This window comes from Pongo abelii, chromosome 3, assembly GCF_028885655.2.
Source record: "Pongo abelii isolate AG06213 chromosome 3, NHGRI_mPonAbe1-v2.0_pri, whole genome shotgun sequence".
Taxonomy (NCBI): Eukaryota; Metazoa; Chordata; class Mammalia; order Primates; family Hominidae; genus Pongo; species Pongo abelii.
Genome location: NC_071988.2, coordinates 103,510,232 through 103,532,501, shown reverse-complemented (window position 1 = coordinate 103,532,501; position 22,270 = coordinate 103,510,232). Strand labels below are relative to the sequence as shown.

The window sequence follows — 22,270 nt, the reverse complement described above, 5'->3', positions numbered from 1 at the left end:
CTGAATAGCTGGGACTATAGGCATGTGTCACTACGCATGGCTAATTTTTGTATTTTTTGTAGAGATGGGGTTTTGCCATGTTGCCCAGGCTGGTCTCAAACTCCTGGGCTCAAGGGATCCTCCTGTCTCAGTCTCCCAAAGTGCTGAGATTACAGGCATAGGCCACTGCACCTGGCCTGATTTAAATATTTTAAGTGAGACGTTGGACCTTAGACTTTAGAGTTGATGCTGGAATGAGTTATGATTTTGGGGGCTGTTGAAATAGAATGAATGTATTTGCCATATGATAAGGACATGAATTTTGAGGGGCCTGGAGTAAAATGCTATGGATTGAATATCTGTGTCCCCACAAAATTCATATGTTGAAACCTTATTCCCCAATATTATGGTATTTGGAGATAGGCCTTTGGGAGGTGAGCAGGTCAAAAGGTTGGTGCCCTCATGCTGAGACTAAAATGCTCTTGTAAGAAGAGACATAAGATAATTTACTTCTTCCCTCTCCATTGTGTTAGGATACAGTGAGTAGACGGTAGTCTACAAACCAGGAAGAGCCCCTTGCCAGACACTGGATCTGCTGGTGCTTTGGTCTTGGACTTCCCAGCTCCCAGAACTGTAAGAAATACACGTTTGTTGTTTAAGCTACCTAGGCTATGGTATTTTTGTTATAGCAGCTGGAACTAAGAAAGAGTCCTTTAGGTTGAATCGAAAGAACTCTATACAGTAACTCAAATCTATATGAAGAAATAACACCAGCAAAGTAATCAGGTAGGTAAATATTAAAGGCATATAAATGTATTTGTTGTTTATTATTTATCTTTTTTTCTCATATCTGACTTAGAAGGCAATTGCATGGGGCAATAACTATAAATCTGTATTGATGAGCACATAATAATAATAGCATAGAGGAGTTGAACTATTTAGAGCATTTAAAAAAATATACCATTGGGCTGGGCACGGTGGCTCATGCCTGTAATTCCAGCACTTGGGGAGGCCAGGGTCTGTGGATCATTTGAGGTCAGGAGTTTGAGACCAGCCTGGCCAACATGGTGAAACCCTGCCTCTACTAAAAATACAAAAATAAGCTGGGTGTGATGGTGCTTCCCTGTAGTCCCAGCTACTTGGGAGGCTGAGGCAGGAGAATTGCTTGAGCCTGGGAGGCAGAGGTTATAGTGAGCTGAGACTGTACCACTGCACTCCAGCCTGGGCGACAAAGCGAGACTCTATCTAAAAAAAAATTATGTATATATATATATATAAAATTGAAATTACGTTGGTATTAATCAGAACTAGATCGTTATAAACTGAGATGTTAATGGTAACTCCCAGGGCAGCCAATAAGAAAATAACTCAAAAATATATAATAAAACAATTGACAAGGGAATTAAAATGGTACATGAGAAAATATCTATTTAACACAAAAGAAGGCAATACTGGGGGACTTGAGGAACAAAAAAGACAGGTAGAAAACAGATAGCAAAATGGCAGACATATATCCTACCTTATCAGTAATTAATTAAACATAAATGGGTTATGTTCTCTGTTTAAAAGCAGAGATTGGCAGCATGAATAAGAAAAAGATCCAACTATATGCCATCTACAAAAGACTCACTTTAGATTCAAAGACACAAGTAAATTGAAAGTAAAGGTTGGAAAAAGATATGCCATGCAAATAGTAACCAAGGAGATGGAGTAGCTATACCAATATGAGACAAATAGATTTTAAGACAAAAAATGTCACTAGAGACAAAGAAAGACATTTTGTCATGCTTAAAAGGTCAATCCATCAGAAAGACAAATTTATAAACATATATGCACCTAACAATAGAGTCCCACATTATGCAAACTAAAAACTCAGAGTTGAGTAAAAAAATAGAAAATTAAAAAACAATAGTTGGGACTCCAAGAACAACTAGGCAAAAAAATAAACAAGGAAATAGAAGACTTAACACTATAAAGCAATGATGCCTAATAGATAACCATAGGACACTCCAACAGCAGAATGCACAATATTCTCATGTACCCATAGAATGAATATCCTACCAGGTAGACCATATATTAGGCTACAAAAGAAGCCTCAGTAAGTTTAAAGGGATTGAAATTATTACAAAATATGTTATCCAACCACAGTTCAATGACATTTGAAATCAGTAGCAGAAGGAATTTCTGGAAATTCAACATATGTGAAAATTAAACAACATACTCCTAAATAACCGAGAAGTCAAAGAAGAAATCACAAGAGAAATTCAATCACACTTGGAAATAAATAAAAATGAAAACGCGACCATGAAAACATGCCAAAATATAGGATGCAGCTAAAATAGTACTTAGAGGGAATTTATAGAAATATAAATTCTAAATTCAAATTCTATCAATTAAACAGTCAATCAATAACTCTTTAGATTTAGTAGAAAATCCTAAAGAATCCACTAAAAATCTGTTAGAACTAGCTAACTATTTCAGCAAGATTGCAGGATACAAGATCAACATACAGAGGTCAATATACAAAGATTAATTATAGTGTTAGACACTTGCAATGAGCAATCAAAAAATAAAATTAAAAAAATTCCATTTATGATGTTATCAAAAATAATTAAAAGAATAGGAATAGATTTAACAAAAGAAGTACAAACCTTATAGTCTGAAAACTAGAAAATATGTTTGAAAGGAATTAAAGAAGGTCTAAATAGAAGAAATCCTATGTTTATGGATTGGAAGACTACACATTGTTAAGATGACAGTATGCCCCCAATTAATCTACAGATATGATACAATTCCTATTAGAATCCCAGTTGACTTCTTTATAGAAACTGTCAAGCTGATTCTAAAATATGTCAAGAGATATTAATAGCCAAAACAATCATGAAAAGGAGGAACAAAGTACAATAGCTCACACTTCCCAATTTCAAAACCTACTACAAAGCAATGGTTATCAAGACAGCATGGTACTGGCATAAGAATAGATATGTAGATTAATGGAGTAGAACTGACAGTACAGACATCGGTCCTACATTTATGGTCCACTGATTTTTGACAAGGATGCCATAACCATCCACTGGGGAAAGAATAGTCCCTCCAACAAATGTTGCTGGGACACCTGGATAGTTACAAACAAAAGAATGAAGTTTACACTATATAAAAAACTAACTCAAAATAGATGAAAGACCTAAATGTAATAGCTACAACTATAAGACTCTTCGAAGAAAACACAGCCGGTAGGTAAATCTTCATGACCTTGGATTTGGCAAAGCAGTCTTAGATATGATACCAAAAGCATAAGTAACAAAAGGAAAGATAGATAAATTGGACTTAATCAAAATTAAAAACTTTTGTGCTTCAAAGGACACCAACAAGGAAGTGAAAGGCAGCCCACAGAATGGGAGAAAATATTTGCAAATCATATTGATAAGGGACTTGTACCTAGAATATATAAAGAACTCTTACAACTCAGTAATAAAAGACAAGTAACTCAATTAAGAAATGGGACCTAAATAGTCATCTCTCCAAAGAAGATATACAAATGTACAATAAACACATGAAAATATGCTCAGCATTATTAGTTATCAGAGAAATGCAAATCACAATCTTTCTGAGATATCACTTTAAACCCAGTAGGATGACTTGAATCAAAAAGCCAGATAATAACAAGTATCATTGAGGTTGTGGAGAAATCAGAACCTTTGTACGCTGCTATTGGAAATGTAAAATGGTGCAGCTGCTGGCAGTTCCTCAGATGATTAAACATAGAGTTACCATGTGACCCAGGAGTTCCATCCAAGAGAAATGAAAACACATACCCACATAAAAACTTGTACATAAAATTTTACATTATTTATAGTTGACACATAATTATTGTACATATTTATGGGGTACAGTGTGAGATTTCAATACATGTATACAATATATGTGCAATGATCAAATCAGGGTAATTAGCATATCCATCACCTCGAACATATTATTTCTTTGTGTTGGAAACATTCAAAGTCCTCTCTTCTAGCTATTTGAAAATAAACAATAAAATATTGTGAACTATAGTCACCTTATAGTGCTATAGGACACTAAAACTTATTCCTCCTATGTTGTCATACTTTTGTATCCATTAACCAATCTCTCCTTATTCCCCTCTCTTCCCACATTTATAGCCTTGAGTAATCACTATTGTACTCCTTATTTCTATGTGAACTTTTTAAAGATTCCATCCAACCCCATTGGAAATGAGGAAAAATAAAAAAAAATAAAAAATTAAGATTCCATATGAGTGACAATATGTGTTACTTATCTTTTTTGCCTGGTTTATTTCACTTACTAACATAATCATGGCTATACTAATTTACATTCCCACCAACAGGGTGTAAGAACTCCCTTTTCTCTGTATCCTTTCTGACATTTGCTATTTTTTGTCTTTTTGATAATTGCCATTCTAACTAGGGTGAGATGATATCTCACTGTGGTTTTGATTTGTATTTCCCTGAAAGTGATGTTGAGCATTTTTTCATATACTTCTTGACCATTTGTATGTCTTCTTTTGAGAAATGTTCAGATCCTTTAAAAATCAGATTATTATTATTATTATGTTGAGTTGTTTGAATTCCTTGTGTATTCTGCATATTAATGCTTTGTTGGATGAATAGTTTGCAAATATTTTCTCCCATTCTGCAGAAGCTTTTTAGTTTGACAGAATTTCATTTATCTATTTTTGCTTTTGTTGTCTGTACTTTTGAGGTCTTATCCATAAAATCTTTGCCCAGATGAAGGTCCTGAAGCATTTTGCCTGTTATCTTCTGGTAGTTTCTTAGTTTTGATCTTACATTAAAGTCTTTAATCCATTTTGAGTTGCTTTTTGTATATGGTGAGAGATAGGGGTTTGGTTTTGTTCCTCTGCATCTGGATATCCAGTTTTCTCAGCACTATTTGTTAAAGAGACTATTCTTTCCCCAATGTATGTTCTTGGTGCTTTTGTTGAAAATCAGTTGGCTGTAAACATTTGTATTGATTTCTGGGCTCTCTATGCTATTCCATTGGTCTATGTGTCTGTTTTTATGCCAGTACCATGCCATTTTGATTATTATAGCTTTGTAGCATATCTTGAGGTCAGGTAGTATGATGCCTCCAGCTTTGTTCTTTTTGCTTAGGAGTGCTTTGGCTATTCAGGGTCCTTGGTGGTTCCATATAAATTTTAAGATTGTGTGTTCTTGTATGAATTTTTATGGCAGCATTATTCATAGTAGCTGAAAGATAGAAACAACCCAAATGTCTATCAGCTGACAAATGGATAAATAAAATGTGGTGCATACTATAATGGAACACTGTTAAACCATAAAAAGAAATAAGGTACAGATAAATGCTACAACTTGGGTAAACCTTGAAAATATGCTAAGTGAAAGAAGCCAGTCCCAAAAGTCTACATATTACGTGATTCTATTTATAAGAAAGTCCAGAATAGGGAAATATATGAAGACAGAAGGCAGAATAGTGATTGCTTTGGGCTGCAGGAGAGATAGCAGCCCAAAGGGAGGGTTATAACTAAAAGACATATCACCTTTTTTGAGGTGATGAAACTGTTCTAAAATTGGCGACGGTTGCACATATCTGTGAATTAAATCTTTGAACTAAAAATCATTGAGTTGTATACTCTAAATGGGTGAATTGTATGGTATGTAAGTTATAGCTCAGTAAAGCTGTTTTTTTCTTTTTTTAAGATGTCAAATCTACAATCTCATCTTCCATCTTAAAGTAGAAAAAGAAGAACAAGGCCGGGTGTGGTGGCTCACACTTGTAATCCCAGCACTTTCGGAGGCTGAGGTAGGTGGATTACTTGAGGTCAGGAGTTCCGGACCAGCCTGGCCAACATGGTAAAACCCCTTCTCAACTAAAAATACAAAAATTAGGCAGGTGTGGTGGTGCGTGCCTGTAATCTCAGCTCCTTGGGAGGCTGAGGCAGGAGAATTGCTTGAACCCAGGAGGGAGGTGGAGGTTGCAGAGAGCCAAGATCATGGCACTGCACTCCAGCCTGGGTGACAGAGTGAGACTCTGTTTCCAAAAAAAAGAAAAAGAACAAATGAAACCCAACATAAACAGAAAGAAAAAAATTAGAGTGGCAATAATGAAATAGAGAATAGAAAAACAGTAAAGAAAATCAACAAAGCCCAGGTGCAGTGGCTCACACCTGTAATCCCAGCACTTTGGGAGGCTGAGGCGGGTGGATCACAAGGTCAGGAGATTGAGACCATCCTGGCCAACATGGTGTGAAACCCCATCTCTACTAGAATTAAAAAAAAAAAAAAATTAGTTGGGCATGGTGTTGCACACCTGTAGTCCCAGCTACTTGGGAGGCTGAGGCAGGGGAATAGTTTGGACCCGGTAGGCACAGGTTGCATTGAGCTGAGATCGCAGCACTGTACTCCAGCCTGGTGACAGAGCAAGACTCTGTCTCAAAAAAAAAAAAAAATCAACAAAACTAAATGCTGGTTCTTAGAAAAGACCAACAAAATTGAGTGAAAAAGTAACTAATAGGAAGTCAAATAAGAATAATAAGAATTATTATTATTATCTTTAGAGATATGGTCTCATTCTATTGCTTAGACTGGAGTGCAATGATGTGATCATAGTTCATTGCAGCCTTGAACTCCTGGGCTCAAACGATCCTCCCACCTCAGCTCCCTAAATAGTTGGGACTATTGGCGTGTATCACCACACCTGGCTAATTTTTAAATTTTTAGTAGAGATGGGATCTAGCTATGTTGTCCAGGCTAGTCTTGAACTCCTGGCCTCCAGCAATCCTCACGCTTCAGCCTCCCAAAATGCTGGGATTACAGGTGCAAGCCACTGTACCTGGCCAAATAACTATTTATGTACTTGGGAAACTGGATTTGAGACCTAAATCTGCTACTAAGTTTCTGATGTGAGTTTGAGAATTTCCCTTAACCTTCTTAGGTTTCACTTCCTTGTCTTTAAAATTGAAGCAGTTCATGTGGATTCGATAAAATGTATTTCAACAAATTTAGCATTTGGAAGGTCCTACCATTAATAAGGCATAATTCCTGTTGTGCCAGATGTGAAATTATTCTGTTTTGCAAACTGACCTAAGCCAATTTGGCTATTGTCAACAGACAGATTCTCTCAGTAAATGTTGGTACCTCTGATCATTAGAGGTGGGTGGAAGCTGTATCTCCTTTGCTACAACCTTGCTACCTAGAGCTATTTTTTGATAAAAGCAAGCTTTGAATCAAATTTTGCCTCAGGTACAAGTATCTGTTGTTCCGCAAGCACAAAAACAATTATATAGCCAGTTCATATAAGCACAGTGAAGTCCTCATTCTCTCTCCTTTTAGGTTTCTGAGCAAGATGCTTGCATGATGAAAGATTCAATCTAAGGCCAATGCAAAAATATTGTGAAAGCAGCAGGATCAGCTAGCCTTCCAGTTGAGTGAGGCAATCAAATTCTTTGTTTTGATGTAGGTAGGGGGAATCATAGCATTGAATGCACTTCTATTTCTAGAGTCAACTCTAAAGATGTTAAGCTGCTAGTCTTGGCTGATTCTTACAGCCCATTCATCAAAGGGCAGAAGTGACTGCACGATTTATTAAGCTAACTACACATTAAGAACATCACTCATTTCACCAATGAAATATTATATCTAACCTTATATCAGCTATCTGTTGCCACAGTGATACTGCATAACAAACAATCAGAAAGCCTTAGTGCATAAAAAATAAATTTATTGCTCAAGTGCCTGAGTTCAGTGGAGGGTCAATTAAGCAGCTCATCTGATCTTGCCTGGGTTTGCCTACATATGTGGGGGTCAGGTGGCTGTTGGCTGGGGCTACTGGGGCAGCATTGTTTTGTTCCATGTGCCTGTCGTCCTCCAGAAGACTATGCAGGGCATGTTCTCATGGTGATAACAAAGATGCAAGACCAAATAAGCTCAATCAGCAAGCTCTTTCCAAGTGTGTGCTGATGTCATGTCTGCTAACATCCTATTGGCCAAAATAAATTATGTGACTGAGCTAGAGTCAAGGGGTGGGGCAAACACACTCTCCATAGTAGAAGGGCACTGGTGTTCTCACTGTGTTATTCTCTGTAATGTTGCTTGTTTTTGTTTTTGAATTAGGTATAGAATTTTAAAAACCCAAGATAAAAGGAGTGAACATCATATTGCTTTCATCATCCAAGGTCTGTGGCTGTGAATTAACACATGCCGTGAGTTCATATGTCAGAAAACTGCTTCAGTGTTGTATTCTAGTCATTGGTGTCCATGGAGGAAATATTTATCTACTGTTACACGTCTTTATCAGCAGTGTTAGATACCATGGATTAAATGGTACTGGAAAATGATTTTTTAATCTGGCTTATCTTTTGAGGCTATCAGTCTTCAAATAGTGAGTCTTGCTGGGGCTCTATTAACTAGGCCAAATCAAGAACGCTTTGCTAACCTGTGAAGTTGGAGAATAGAAATGGAGAAAGTTGAACATGATCTAAGCTGATTTTTCTATTGTCCACTTGGCGGTAGAATGGTTTTCAGAAAGTAGCGTGAAGAGCAACGAGCCAAGTAAAAGAGACATAAAATTTTATGAATTCTTAGCCAGGAGAAAAATGCAGCACGTGTTTGAAATAGGTATTCTAATCAGCATTATTACTTTTATTAAGGTATAAAAGATAGTATAATCCAGGGTAGGTGTGTTTATATAATAAGTTTTAAATGTTTTTAATTTTTTTTAAGGAGTAGTGATAATTCTATTTCCCAACACATCAAATGAAGCTACTTGCTTACTGGTTAGAGTTCGGTGCTCAGAAATACAGATTTTAGAGATTGTCTTAATTTGGGTATTCCTTAGCACCATTTAATCTTTTCTTTCTCCTATTAAAATTAGAAAAGTTCTTGTATATAACACTACTCTTACAATGTTATGTAAGTCCTTCCTACTCAAATTGTGCCGGGAGTTCAAGATCAGCCTGGGCAATATGGCAAAACCCTGTCTCTACAAAAAAAAAAAATACAAAAATTAGCCAGGCATGCTGGTGCACACCTGTAGTCCCAGCTACTTAGGAGGCCGAGGCAGGAGGATTGATTGAGTCTGGGAGGTTGAGGCTGTAATGAGCCGTGATCATGCCATTGCACTCCAGCCTGGGCAACAGAGCAACACCCTGTCTCAACAAAACCCCCAAAACAAAAAACAAAAAACACAGTGTGGTGAGCAACATTGGCATCACTTGGGAGCTTGTTAAAAACACGTGGAATCTTGGCTTTCATTCCACACCTACTGAAACAGACTGAAATTTAACAAGGAGAATCTCCCAGGTGATTTGAGTGTAGTTTTACATGCACTGTTCTCCACTGGTAGAATGCAAACAGTGGATGATGAGGTACGAAGTGAAGAAAAGTGGGACAGGACCATTTAACAGGTATTCATGGATCTATTCTGAACTTTCAGTTGCCCATGCTCCAGCACTGTAGATTGTGTTTAAGAGGCCACCTGTAGTTCTTTTAGATTCTAAAAGAAAGAAGGCAGAGTGTGTCACTAATTCACCAACTTATCAATCAATCATCAAAATACAGGAGATTCTGTTTTGGCCTAGCCAGCCACTGATGGTGTGACATTTGGTAGGGCATTAATCTCTGAGTCCTTAGCATCCTTATCTGAAAACGATGAGATGGTTGGGCAAGTTCATCCTTTTCAGCTTTTTGGAAGAGGCTATGCTTTTAGGCAGGGTTGATAGTCAACTGGTAAACACAGGTGGCCCTGTCCCCATCTTTAGACTGGGTTTTGTTTGGAGTGGCTGGTGCCAGTGACGTACTGGTAGTTAAGGTGGTTTGAATATTTTTCCAAACAATGATTATAGGGGAACTTGCCAGGTGCAGTGGCTCTGCCTGTAAGCCTAGCACTTTGGGAGGCCAAGATGGGAGGTTTGTTTGAGCCTTGAAGTTTGAGACCAGCCTGGGAAACATAGCAAGACTCTGTCCCTATCAAAAAATTTTTTTAGGCTTGGTGCAGTGGCTCACACTTGTAATCCCAGCCCTTTGGGAGGCTGAGGTGGGAAAATTGCTTGAGCCCAGGAGTTTGAGATCAGCCTGGGCGACATGGTGAAACCCCATCTCCACTAAAAACACAAAAATTAGCCAGGTGTGATGCTATGTGTCTGTAATCCCAGCAACTCGGGAGGCTGAGATGAGGGGATTGCTTAAGCCTGGGAGGTCAAGGCTGCAGTGAGCTGTGATCATGTCACTGTACTTCAGCCTGGGTGACAGTGAGACTCTGTCTAAAAACATTTATTTTTCTAAATTTAAAAAATAATTATAGGGGAGCTAAGTGTCAGGGACTGTTAGGGACTAAGTAGTATGATCATAGGTTCCAGAGTACTTGCTTGTCATGGACTCAGATACATGTCTATGTAGAACTGAGGAATCAGAAAGTTGAATTAGGCAGAGCAGAGAATGGAAGGTACATGGGCTTTAGTGTCAGTCTTGGATTTCTATGCTAGTTCTGTTGTTTACTAGTTATATGGTTTTCAGTATATTACCTGAAATCACTTAGTATCTTTTTTAGGCTATAACATGAGATTAACATAATAATAACATGTACCTCAAAGTAAAATTGTGAGGAGTTAATAAGAGAATTTATGTAGAGGGTCTGGCAAGTGGCAGATGCTCAGTAGATGTTAGTTTCCTTTTCACTTGTGTGTCCATACCCAAATAGCTTGTATGTAGAGCTTTACTTCTGCAAACTTCTATAAGGTGATACAGCAAATGAACAAAGACACCAGGTACCTTAATAAATTACAAAAAAAGCTAATCATTAGGGCAATTCTAGTTGGAGTGGAGGGAGGTTATACATTCACCTGAAACTCTTGCCAAAATCAAAGATGGCTTTCTTCTTTCAGCCAGTGATCTCTCAACATTTTTGCTTGCATGCTCTCTTCAAGCATTTTGAAAAAAACAAACACAAAAATAGCTATGTATTCCACATACATTTTAGAGTTGACATCTAAAATTTGTCATCATAAGTTTAAATAGTTGCAAAGGATGTGATTTCTGGCATAATATAAATATTATCATTTGAAAATAAAACTATTGTTTATCTATCATAGATTAGAATATTTAAAGCAAGAAGCACACTGGGAAATACCAATCTACAAGGTGGACCATTCTGAATTTTTACAGTTCTTAGTGAGAAACAGCTTGGTGAGGACTTGCTTTCCCAGCATCTCATTCTGTGTCCTGGGTGCTCCTTTAGCTTTATTTCAAGGAAGAGAAGGTGAAAGCTTACATATTTATTCCTGACAGTTCAACGCTGCATCTTTGAATAAAAGCTGGGGTTGGCAAACTTTTTTATTTTTATTTTTTTGAGGAGGAGTCTCGCTTTTGTCACCCAGGCTACAGTGCAATGGCGCGATCTTGGCTCACTGCAACCTCTGCCTGTCGGGTTCAAGCGATTCTCCTGCCTCAGCCTCCCGAGTAGCTGGGATTACAGGCGCCTGCCACCACACCTGGCTAATTTTTTTGTATTTTTAGAAGAGGCGGGGTTTCACCATGTTGGCCAGGCTGGTCTCAAACTTCTGACCTCAGATGATCCGCCTGCCTCTGCCTCCCAGATTGTTGGGATTATAGGCGTAAGCCACTGCACCTGGCCGGCAAACTTTTTCTTAAAGGACAGAATAGTACATACTTTAGGCTTTGAGGGTCATACAGCCTCTGTTGTAATTACTCAGCTCTCCCATTGCAGTGTGAATGCAGCCATAGGCAATACATAAATGAATGAACAGGCCTGTGTTCCAATAAACTATGTACTCTTTTAGCAGTCACTCCTCATCTCCCCCATCACACTCATAACCCCTAACTCCCATCCTCTTCCCCCATCCCTAGGCAACCACTTACCTACTTTCTGTCTCTGTGCATTTGCCTATGCTGGACTTTTGGAAGCCTAGTTAGAGCTCGCTCTGTGATTTTGCAAAAACCCAATTCTCTATATTAAATCTCTTTTTGCTTAAAATGCCTTGAGTGGTTTCTGTTTCTTGTACTGAACCCTAACTGGTTCAGAGTTAAAGGAGAAAAGTGAAGAATTTTCATCTTTTAAAGAAGAGCTTTTTTTTCCCGAGAGGGAGTCTTGCTCTGTCGCCCAGGCTGGAGTGCATTGGCATGATCTTGGCTCACTGCAACCTCTGCTTCCTGGGTTGAAGTGATTCTCCTGGCTCATCCTCCTGTAATCCCTCCTGTAGCTGGGATTACAGGCATGTGCCACCACTCCCAGCTAATTTTTTTTTTTTTTTGAAATGGAGTCTCGCTCTGTCGCCCAGACTGGAGTGCAGTGGTGCGATCTTGGCTCACTGCAAACTCCACCTCCCAGGTTCAAGCTATTCTCCTGCCTCAGCCTCCTGAGTAGCTGGAATTACAAGCACGCACCACCACGCCTGGCTTAGTTTTGTATTTTTAGTAGAGACAGGGTTTCACCATGTTGATCAGGCTGGTCTCGAACACTTGACCTTGTGATCCACCCGCCTCGGCCTCCCAAAGTGCTGGGATTACAGGCGTGAGCCACTGTGCATGGCCTAATTTTTGTATTTTTAGTAGAGATTGGGTTTCACCATGTTGGCCAGGCTGGTCTCGAACTCCTAGCCTCAAGTGATCTGCCCTCCTCGGCCTCCCAAAGTGCTGGGATTACAGGCATGAGCCACTGCACCTGGCCAAGAGCTTGTTTTTTAATGAGTGATAATGAGTCTCAAATTGCTGTATTTAGATTCAATTGTATACATGTTAAGACACCAATACTTACAGCACGCCAAAAATTATCCTTTTAAACTAATTATATTTATAATAAAAATTTAGATGTTTCACTTAAAACTATGCAGAAGAGCACTAAAGTCATAATGGCAAGGTAACTAGTTTTGCAAATTTCTTAGAGGTGAAATGCAGGTGCAGGAGTCTGAAGACTTGCTTCAGGCTGCACATGATTATCTCCAGAATGTTCTTGGAATCTAAGCCTTTGACTTTACACTTTCTGGCTTCATTCTTTAAAATATGTCCATTAGCATTACAAGTCATTTTTGTTTGATTCCTTAAATGTCAAAAAACCATGTATTTATTATTTAAAACTTTCTAACAATACAGACATGAAGGTTCTACCTTTAACTACACTTTCTAGGGGTCACCGTAATTAACATATTTTATCCTTTGAGATCTTTCTCTGAGACAGGAGCTGTAAGGGAAACTTACTCTGTATAGTAGATGACTTCTTGAGGTGTCTCCGAGGATCTAAGATCTACATACAAAATTAGTGTATTTCTTTGAAAGCCTAGCACAGTGCCCTACCTGTGGTACTTAAATGAATCTTTGTTGATACTCTCTTCCAATTTAAATGATTCAGAGCCGAGACAAGGAGTTAAAAAGTAAATCATTTAAGACATGAGTCTGAACTGCACATCTTTATAAGATCCTCTGCACAGCCAGTGCTTTTTTTTGTAATTATTTTATTCACTTTTTAAAGAGTGTGGATACCTATAACACAGAAATAACAAATGTCTTTGTCAAGTGTTATTTTTGTGATATGAACAAAATGAGGTGATTCTTTATGCTATATCATATTCAGTAAAAGTAATACTGATAATACCTGAATTTATAATTGTCTTATTAAGTGCTTTATATTTTACTTCATAGGACTTTGAAATATATCTTATCTGATCCTAGTGAGGCAGACTTAATAAGGTCATGCCCATTTTAGAGATGAGTAAATAGAAGCTAACAGAGGTTCATCAACTTGTGAAGGTCACACAGTTAGCGGTAGAGCTTCAACAAAAGCATTTTGACCTTAATGTTCTTTTCCCTATGAATACACCCAACATTGTCTAGCAATTGCCTTTATTAATTGGGTGAGATGACTTTGGGGGACAATTTTGAGACAGTTGGCATATGCCTCTGCAATTTTCACTTATTATTGCATCACTTTCTCGTTTTGGAAGCCAAATTATAGTTTAGCACAGTTACTATAACTCAATAAATTAGTTGTGGCCTGATGAGGGTGCTCTTATTCAATGCATGATTTGAGAATTGATGTTCAATCTAGTTTATAACATCACATATTGCTTAAGTAAATGAGTGTGTGAGTATATTTATCTTGGACCAAATAGAGTATTTTAGTTTAGATCTTCCTCTCTTTTCCTACCTGTGCAAAGAACTGGAACCTCCACTTTCCCCCTTATTCTGAAGACATCACAGTGTAGTTTTAAAATAGTAAAGAACCTTCCAAAGATCAGATTGATTTAACTCTGATTCTGGAGGGAGAGTATGGGAATATGGGAAGGGAGGCTGGATCTGTCCAGCACTGAGAATGGTCAGCAGCTGAGGAAACTCCTTTAAAAAGCCCTTCTGAGCCTCTTCTCCCAACCCCAGTCCTAGCAGTCCAGGCATCACGTAAGTAGGATTCCTTTGTGCATGTTCTCAGCTCTTAGATTAGCTTCCTTAAACTTTTGGCTGACGACAAAAGTACTGAAGTGTAGATCTGTCCTTCTTGATTTACTGATGGAAAAATTATCTTTAGGTTCTGCTTTTGTATCCTTGCTGCTCATTTATGGACTGACATGGGTAACGCCTTCCTGGCTGGACCTTCTTCTCCGCTTCCGCCATCATACACACACACACACACACACACACACGTCTCTCTCGAGCAGGTGCCATTCCACCCCCTAATCCTGGGAGGCTCTAGATAGTACAGGAACATCCTGTGCTCTGTCAACCCATTAAGCACTTTCATTGGCTTGCCTCTGGACAATACAATAATTTATTGAAACCCATTATAACTTGGGACATTTGATTCCTTAAATTAAATAGTGTCAGACAGCAGTGACTCTGCCACTTCCTAGCCTGGAAACTCTGGACAAGTTACCTAACTTCTTCAGTTTTCGGTTTCCTCTTTTACAGAGTAGGGCTAATAATATAGTACCTACCTTAACGTGTGATTGTGACAATTTAAAGATTCTGTAGGAAAACCAGTTAGCTTATGGCCTGATCATTATGTCTAGAATATCTTTTAAAACAAACTGACTTTATACTTTGTAGCTTCAGTCTTTTAAAAACAGTTTTTTAGCTTTTAGAAATCATTTTTCTTTGATTCCTTAAATCAGTGGTCCCTAACCTTTTTGGCACCAGAGACCAGTTTTGTGGAAGACAATTTTTCCATGGACTGGGAAGGTGAGGTGCAGGGAGATGGTTTTGGGATGATTCAAATGCATTACATTTATTGTGCACTTTATTTCTATTATTATTACATTGTAATATAAAATGATGTAATTATACCACTCACCATAATGTAGAATCAGTAGGAGCCCTGAGCTTGTTTCCTGTAACTAGATGGTCCCATCTGGTGGTGATGGGAGACAGTGACAGATCATCAGGTATTAGATTCTCATAAGGAGTGTGCAACCTGGATCCCTCATATGTGCAGTTCACAATAAGGCTTGTGCTCCTATGAGAATCTAATGCTGCTGCTGATCTGACAGGAGGCGGAGCTCAGGCAGTAATGGGAGCCATGGGGAACAGCTGTAAATACAGATGAAGCCTTGCTCACTCACCTGCCACTCACCTCCTGCTGAGCAGCCCAATTCCTAACAGGCCATGGACTGGTACTGGTCTGTGGCCTGGGGGTTGGTAACCCCTACCTTAAATGATAAGACATCATGTATTTGTTATTGATATATGACAAATAGTATTATTAAACATACTTGGTCATAGGCACCAACTTTAGGGACCAGGGTATTTTGGAGGGGGGCAGGACTAGTAAGAATAATCTTAGGAACAATAGGTTGAAATAGGGACCAAAGAATAGATCCTGTAAAGTCAAAAGCAGGAACTTAATGATAAAAACTTAGGGTAGGGGGAGAGATTCAGGGTCCACACAGGAAATTAGTTATCATTTTGGGATATAGCATCTTGGGTATAAGTGGCAGTAAAGGGTGCTCAGATTACATTGGGAATCCCAGTCATTCCCTCCCTAAGCAGCCTAATAGGAAGGATGACTTAGTGTGAAACATCCCCAGGTTGAGTGCTGGAGCAGCTCAAGGAAACTCAGATCAGTCCATGCATTATACTTGGAAAGACAGAGATAGGAAAATCTACAGATTGGTACCTGAAATGATAAAATACAAGTATTTGCCTTCCTCCCCACAGTGTTTTATGCTTTCACAGTTTATTTTTATACATTTGAGATGAGGTAGGTGCCCAGGATTTTTCTAGTCAAGAAAGTGCTCATTTGGAGATCTCAGATATTTTTGGTTTGGCACACTCTTTATAGTAATGGATTACTGAATTCCAGAGCATTTGAAATGATACAATTGATATGATTTTTAGTGCTGAAAAAAGAGGACTCTCCCAATATATATATATAACCTTTCAGTGATGTTCTTTTTCTTACCATCACTAAGTTGGTGTTTTAAACTTATCCTTGTCTTCTTTCCCTGTTTTCAGCTTCTTAAATGCTGCATTGAAAGGATGAAACAGAACGGATGTGAACAAGAGTTCCCTGAGAAAGGACAGCTCTTAGAGAGATAGGATAATTACTGGACTCAAGAAGATACCAAATCATGGTGTGCATTTAATTCTTCTAAGTTGAACACATCCTTCCTTTTCATAACAATCCTCAGTTCCTCTTCCGAACAGTTCGGAAGAGTGTAAAGTTATTGATGGATACTGTCGTAGCCAGGCCAAGCTGAGCTATTCAGTAGAACAGATAAACCTGAAAATCTCAGTGGCTTAACACAACAAGATTTATTTCTTTTTAATATCACAATCTGATGTAGATTTGGTTGGTCTCCTGCTTGGCTTTCCATCAAGTGACAGCTCAGGGATCCAAGTTGCTTTTATGTGGAAACTGTCATCTTGAGAGCATTTTGTTTCCAGCTGTATGGACAGGAGATACAGAAGGTGTGGAGAAGTGCATCCTTCCTGGATCACAAATGATACATCACTTTAGCTCACATTCCATTGTTAAGAATTAGTGACATGATCCCACTGGGATTCATGGGGTCTGGGATATGGAACACATGGATATTTGGTGAGCATGAACAAACTTTGCCACAGAAACATTACCTCTATTATGTTATTGTGTATCCCTTATCTTTTCATGGTAGATTTCGCATAGGATTAGTATCAGGAAAAGGTTTTTCTCTCCTAAAATGTTGGTATTCTTCTTTTTTTCCTCTGGAGTCAGGAACTTTAGATTTAATATTAATGACTATCTAATCTGAGATTTTTAGTAGCATCATGTATCCTATTTCTCTATTGTGTTTCTGGAATAGTTTTATTATTGCATTTTAACTGACCAATTGTATTTGATTTTTTAAAAATTGCCATAATCCTTTCTAGCTTTAGCTGTTCATTTAATGGACACTTACCAATAGCAGATGTATTGATAAGGATGAAGGATGTTTTTGGCTGCAACAGAAAAACTAATAAGTGGTTTAAGCAGTAAGAGTTTAATTATCTGATACAAGAAGTCTGGCAGTTTCAGGATAGGTTAATTCAATGGTGTGATATCATAGAGGATCATGTACACTCACTTTTTCTGTTTTATAAACTTCAGCTTTTGATGTGGTCTCCCCTTCTTGTCACATACGGCTTAGTAGTTCCAGGTGTTGCTTGCCATGGTAGACCCTAGGCAGGCCTGGGTCTTGTGACACAGGAGACAAATATGCTCACAGACTGGTCGTTATGACATGGCTGCAGTGTGGTGCCACCAGGCCTGCATCACGCCTACTCATCATATAATATTAGATTATATAGTCTGTGGAAAATGTTGCAAAATGATACTGGTGGCAGGGTCAGAAATTGTATCCAGACTTGGATGTTCGATCCAGGCAAATGGCTTGTTGAAAAGAGATTTCTCTTTAGAGAGAAATCATGTTGGTGTACCAGGTGACATGTTTGGTTGGGGGTAGGGTGGGGGGACTGCTTGGATAGCATGGTAGTGATAGAAGTGGTGATAAGCTGGATGCTGGATATAGTTAGAAAGATTTACTGATCAGTTGGATGTGAGGAGTGATATAGAGAGAGATGTTGGGAATGACTCCAAGTTTTGGCCTGAGTGATGGGAAAAATTGAGTTGCTATTTATCAAGATAGGGAAGACCAATGAGTTTGGTGCTGTCATAAAATAAAATGTATCAGATTTTTAGCAACAACTGGAAGTAAGACATTACAAGGAGTCTGGGCTGGGCTGAGATAGAGTTCAGATGGGGAGCTGGAATCAGAGTGCTGCCCCAGGTCCTGGGACCCTGCCAGGCAGAAAAGACACTTGGCATGGGCAAGGACTCCAGTATGCCAGAGCCTCTTCCTCCTTTCTCAGGCCAAATTTGTGTCCTTGCAAAATTTGGCTACAAATGTTAAATTTACAAAGACCTCTGATACCTATTATCCCACCCAACCCTCTGGAGAGCCTTTGTAATGTGGTAACTGCTCTTATGCACATAGCCAAAGACTTGAAAACAGTCTCAGAAAAGCTGTAATTCCTACCTTCATTCATTTAAAGAACACTTACTAAACACTTATTTATTTATTTATTTTTATTTTATTTATTCATTTATTTTTGAGGCAGAGTATCAGTTTGCTGCCCAGGCTGGGGTGTAGTGGCACGATCTCAGCTCACTGCAACCTCTGCCTCCCGGATTCAAGCGATTCTCCTGCCTCAGCCTCCCAAGTAGCTGGGACTACAGTCTCACGCACCACCACACCCGACAAATTTTTGTACTTTTAGTGGAGACAGGGTTTCACCATGTTGGCCAGGCTGGTCTCGAACTCCTGACCTCAAGTGACCTGACTGCCTCTGCCTCCCAAAGTGCTGGGATTACAGGCGTGAGCCACTGTGCCTGGCCCCAAACATCTATTAAGTACTTGCTGTATGTGGTGAAATAAACCCCAGTTCTCCTGATTCAAGGTTAGTGTTCTTTTCACAGATCTACTTCAATACATCAAGTCCTACTTCTCTTTCTTTCTATATTTAACTCATAAATATTCCTCTTCTGTCATTTGTGGTTTTGAAATGTCTGCAAACTCATGGATACTATTCAACTCTAATGAATAGAATAAAGCAGAAGTGATGGAATATAATTTCAGAGGCTATTTCATAAAAACCACTGTGGCTTCCTACTTGTTCTCTTGCTCTCTCTCTTAGAACACTTGCTCTGGGGAAAGCCAGCTCCCATATTGTGAGCAGACCTATGAAAAGGCCTACTTGGTGAAGAACTGAGGCCTCTGGCTGATGGACACATGGGTGACCTTGCAATCAAGTCTTCTGGCCCCAACCAAGCCTTCAGCTGAGACTGCAGCCTCATGAAAGATCCTGAGCTAGAAGCATCCTGCCATCCTAATAAGCCACTCTTGAATTTCTGACCCTTAAAAATTGTGAGATTATAAGCACCTGTGCTTTTTTTAAGTATTAGGTTTAAAAAACCCTGAAAAAATAAAGAAGAAAAAAGACAACTCATAATCTCACCACATTAAAAAGAACAGCTATAGAAAAATTCCAGTAGTATAAAAAGGAAAAATGGAAATAACTCCCCACCATCCCTGATCTTTAGTTCTTTTTCCCACAGTGACATTTTCTTTCCCAAGAAATGTTCATGCATATGCAATATATGTGTAAATCCTTTAAGATGTTCACAAAAGGATCATGTTACACTCATTTGAAAAACTTAATGTTATATCTTGAAGATATCTTCATATCAGTATATATACATCTATCTATTTTTTTAAATAGATTTCCCATAATTTAAATGTACCGTATTTCTTTTACCAGTCCCCAAATATGGACATTTAGGATATTTCCAGTATTCTTTTCTGTTATAAAAATGTGGTGATAAACATTTTCATGCTTTTCTGAGTATCTTCAAGTAAAGTCCTATGGGTAGCATTCTGGCATCACGTTGTATGTGCATTTAAAGTTGATGCTATTCACTTGTTCCACAATCTTTGCTCCGAGTTTACACTGATGAAGCATGCGAATGCTATATCCCCACAAACCTGTGCATATTGTTGATAGTAAGCATTGTTTGCTATTTTCTGACTATTTATTTTTCTTCTTTTGAGAATTGCCGTGCCTAGAAGAGTGCCTGTCTTATAATATATAAGATAATAACTTGATAGCTAGTATTTCTGAGGCTTCTTGTGCTTTGCATATATTTACTGTTTTGATACTTACAAAGACCCTATGAAGTAGGTACTATTATTATCTGCTTACGGCTGGTGGGAAAACTGAGCTGTAGAGAATTTAAACAAACTGTCCCAGGTCACACAACTAGGAAGGGTGGAGCCAGGATGCAAATGATATGGAATTTAAAAAAATGAGTAGTTGAGTGAATGAATAAATGGATGACCTGTTTACATCCTTTCTCATTTTTAATTGAATTTTATTTCTTTTTCTTTCTTATTTGTAGGATCTTTGTATATATTATGAATATTAACTTCTTTCCTATTCTACATGTTGCAGATATTCCCTCTGGTCTGTTGTCTTTAACTTATTTATTTGCCACCTTTTGATATTTATTTCTTATTCACATTAGAAAACCCTCAAAGTACTTAAAAATATGACCCCAGATATTGTTGTTAGAACATGTTTGAGGAAAATAGTGATGATAATTTAGGTGTACAGAGAAATTCTGACGTGGGTAATACAGTCTCCCTAAGTTAATCTAAATATGAAAAATAACCACAGGGGAATTAGTCGCTTTGTTCACACTGCGGTACTTTAACTTTACAATTCCCCTTTAGGCATATTTATAATTGAAAAAGAAGGTGTTGGGGGCTTTTATATTATTAGATTGACATTTGGGGAAATGAATTTTTACTTTATCTGCAACAAATGAATCCCAATTAGTTAAGTGGCTCTGGGCTAAAGGAACTATAGCGACTTTCTCATTTTCTTTCTACTTTTTGAAATGCCCTTCCTTCCCATTCCTATGAACTTCTCTCATCCTGCTGAGCCAAGTCACATTTCACTTTGCTTGAGGCCTCTAACCCTTCTCTGATGTCCTGAAGGATTCTTCAGGGAGACTCTGTGGCAAACGTCTTTCTTTCCTGTGACAGCCCCACGTTTGATTAGGTGTTCACTTTCCATCCTGTGTCCTCAGGAATGTGGTCATATCTCTAGCTTCAGAGTTTAAGTTTGAATTAGTCTAAGCCTAAGCCAGTGTTCTCAAACTCTAGCATGCATGAGATTCACTTGGGGAATGTATTAAAACACAGGCTGCTGAGCTGCACCCCCAGAATATCTGATTCCATAGGTCTTGGGTAGGGCATTTCTATCAAATTTTGAGGGAATGCTGATGCTGATGGCCCAAGGACCAAACTTTGAGAATCAGTGTTCTAAGCCAGTCATGATGATCCAGTATTCTTTCCCAGGATTCGTTTAGGAATGGATGCGTGCCCCAAATCCTGGTCAATGGCACTGAGGGGACGTCTTCTGTAGAAGGGTTGTCTCACTAATAAATGCATGGATGGAGACCCTCCTTCTTTGCTGGGTATATTCCTGGGTTTTTGTAACATTTGGAAGTTCTGTGGTCAATTTGTGAGCAGAAGGAAAGACTGTTGATAAATTGAGGATTGCAAAGTGAGCAGAAGAGTGGAGAGGATTTTGATCCTGGATGATGTCATTGTGCCACTGAAGAACCAGCTCTGGATCTGGCCTAACCCTGGGCTTTTTGGTAGAGTTGTCATAAATACTTTGTGGAGTTTTATTAATAATTTGTGTTAAGCATTAAATAGCATTAAATCTATAAAATACAGAGAATAACAATATATGAACATGTATTCACACAAAGCCTAGCATAAGAAAATAATATTACCATTACCCTTGCAGACTCCCAAAGGCAATAATGGGTATTGAAGGTAATAAGGGGATGGAAGCTCCTGCTTCCCCTAACAAAATTTCCATCCCTGTAAAATTTGTGTACATCATTCTCTGGCTTTGTGTATGTGTTTTCAGTTCGTTTGTTTTTAAATGTTTTTTTTTCCACATATATTTGTATTCTTAAAAGTATATTACTTAATTTTGCCTGGTCTTCAATATTGTACACATGGTATCATACTGCATATTTTTTTTAACTTGTTTATGCTGGACATTATGTTCCTCAGATCCATTCATGTTGTTATTGCAATTTATTTGCTTTTACTGCTGTATTCTGCTACATGACTATTGTGTTAATGGATATTTTGATTGTTTCTAGAGTTTTCTATTCTTTCTGTATTTCTCCCTCTCTTTCTCTCTCTTTTTTTTTTAGAGTCAGGATCTTGTTCTGT

General features: G+C 38.3%; 1 long non-coding RNA gene across 6 annotated transcripts in view; it reads left to right on the top strand.

Annotated features, from left to right (window-relative positions):
- The window catches only part of LOC129058804 (uncharacterized), a 40,438-nt gene extending 20,101 nt beyond the window's left edge, over positions 1 to 20,337 (top strand). The window contains exons 4-8 of one of the 6 annotated variants that reach the window (XR_008524208.2): positions 513 to 612; positions 5,697 to 5,799; positions 7,329 to 7,418; positions 16,449 to 17,034; positions 19,149 to 20,337. This is a non-coding gene — a long non-coding RNA (uncharacterized LOC129058804). Of the gene's footprint in view, positions 1 to 512; positions 613 to 5,696; positions 5,800 to 7,328; positions 7,456 to 13,646; positions 13,781 to 16,448; positions 17,035 to 19,148 lie in introns of those variants that run through there. The other 5 variants (XR_008524206.2, XR_010139745.1, XR_010139744.1 and 2 more) reach the window with 5 other exon arrangements.
- The last annotated feature ends 1,933 nt before the right edge of the window (positions 20,338 to 22,270 follow it).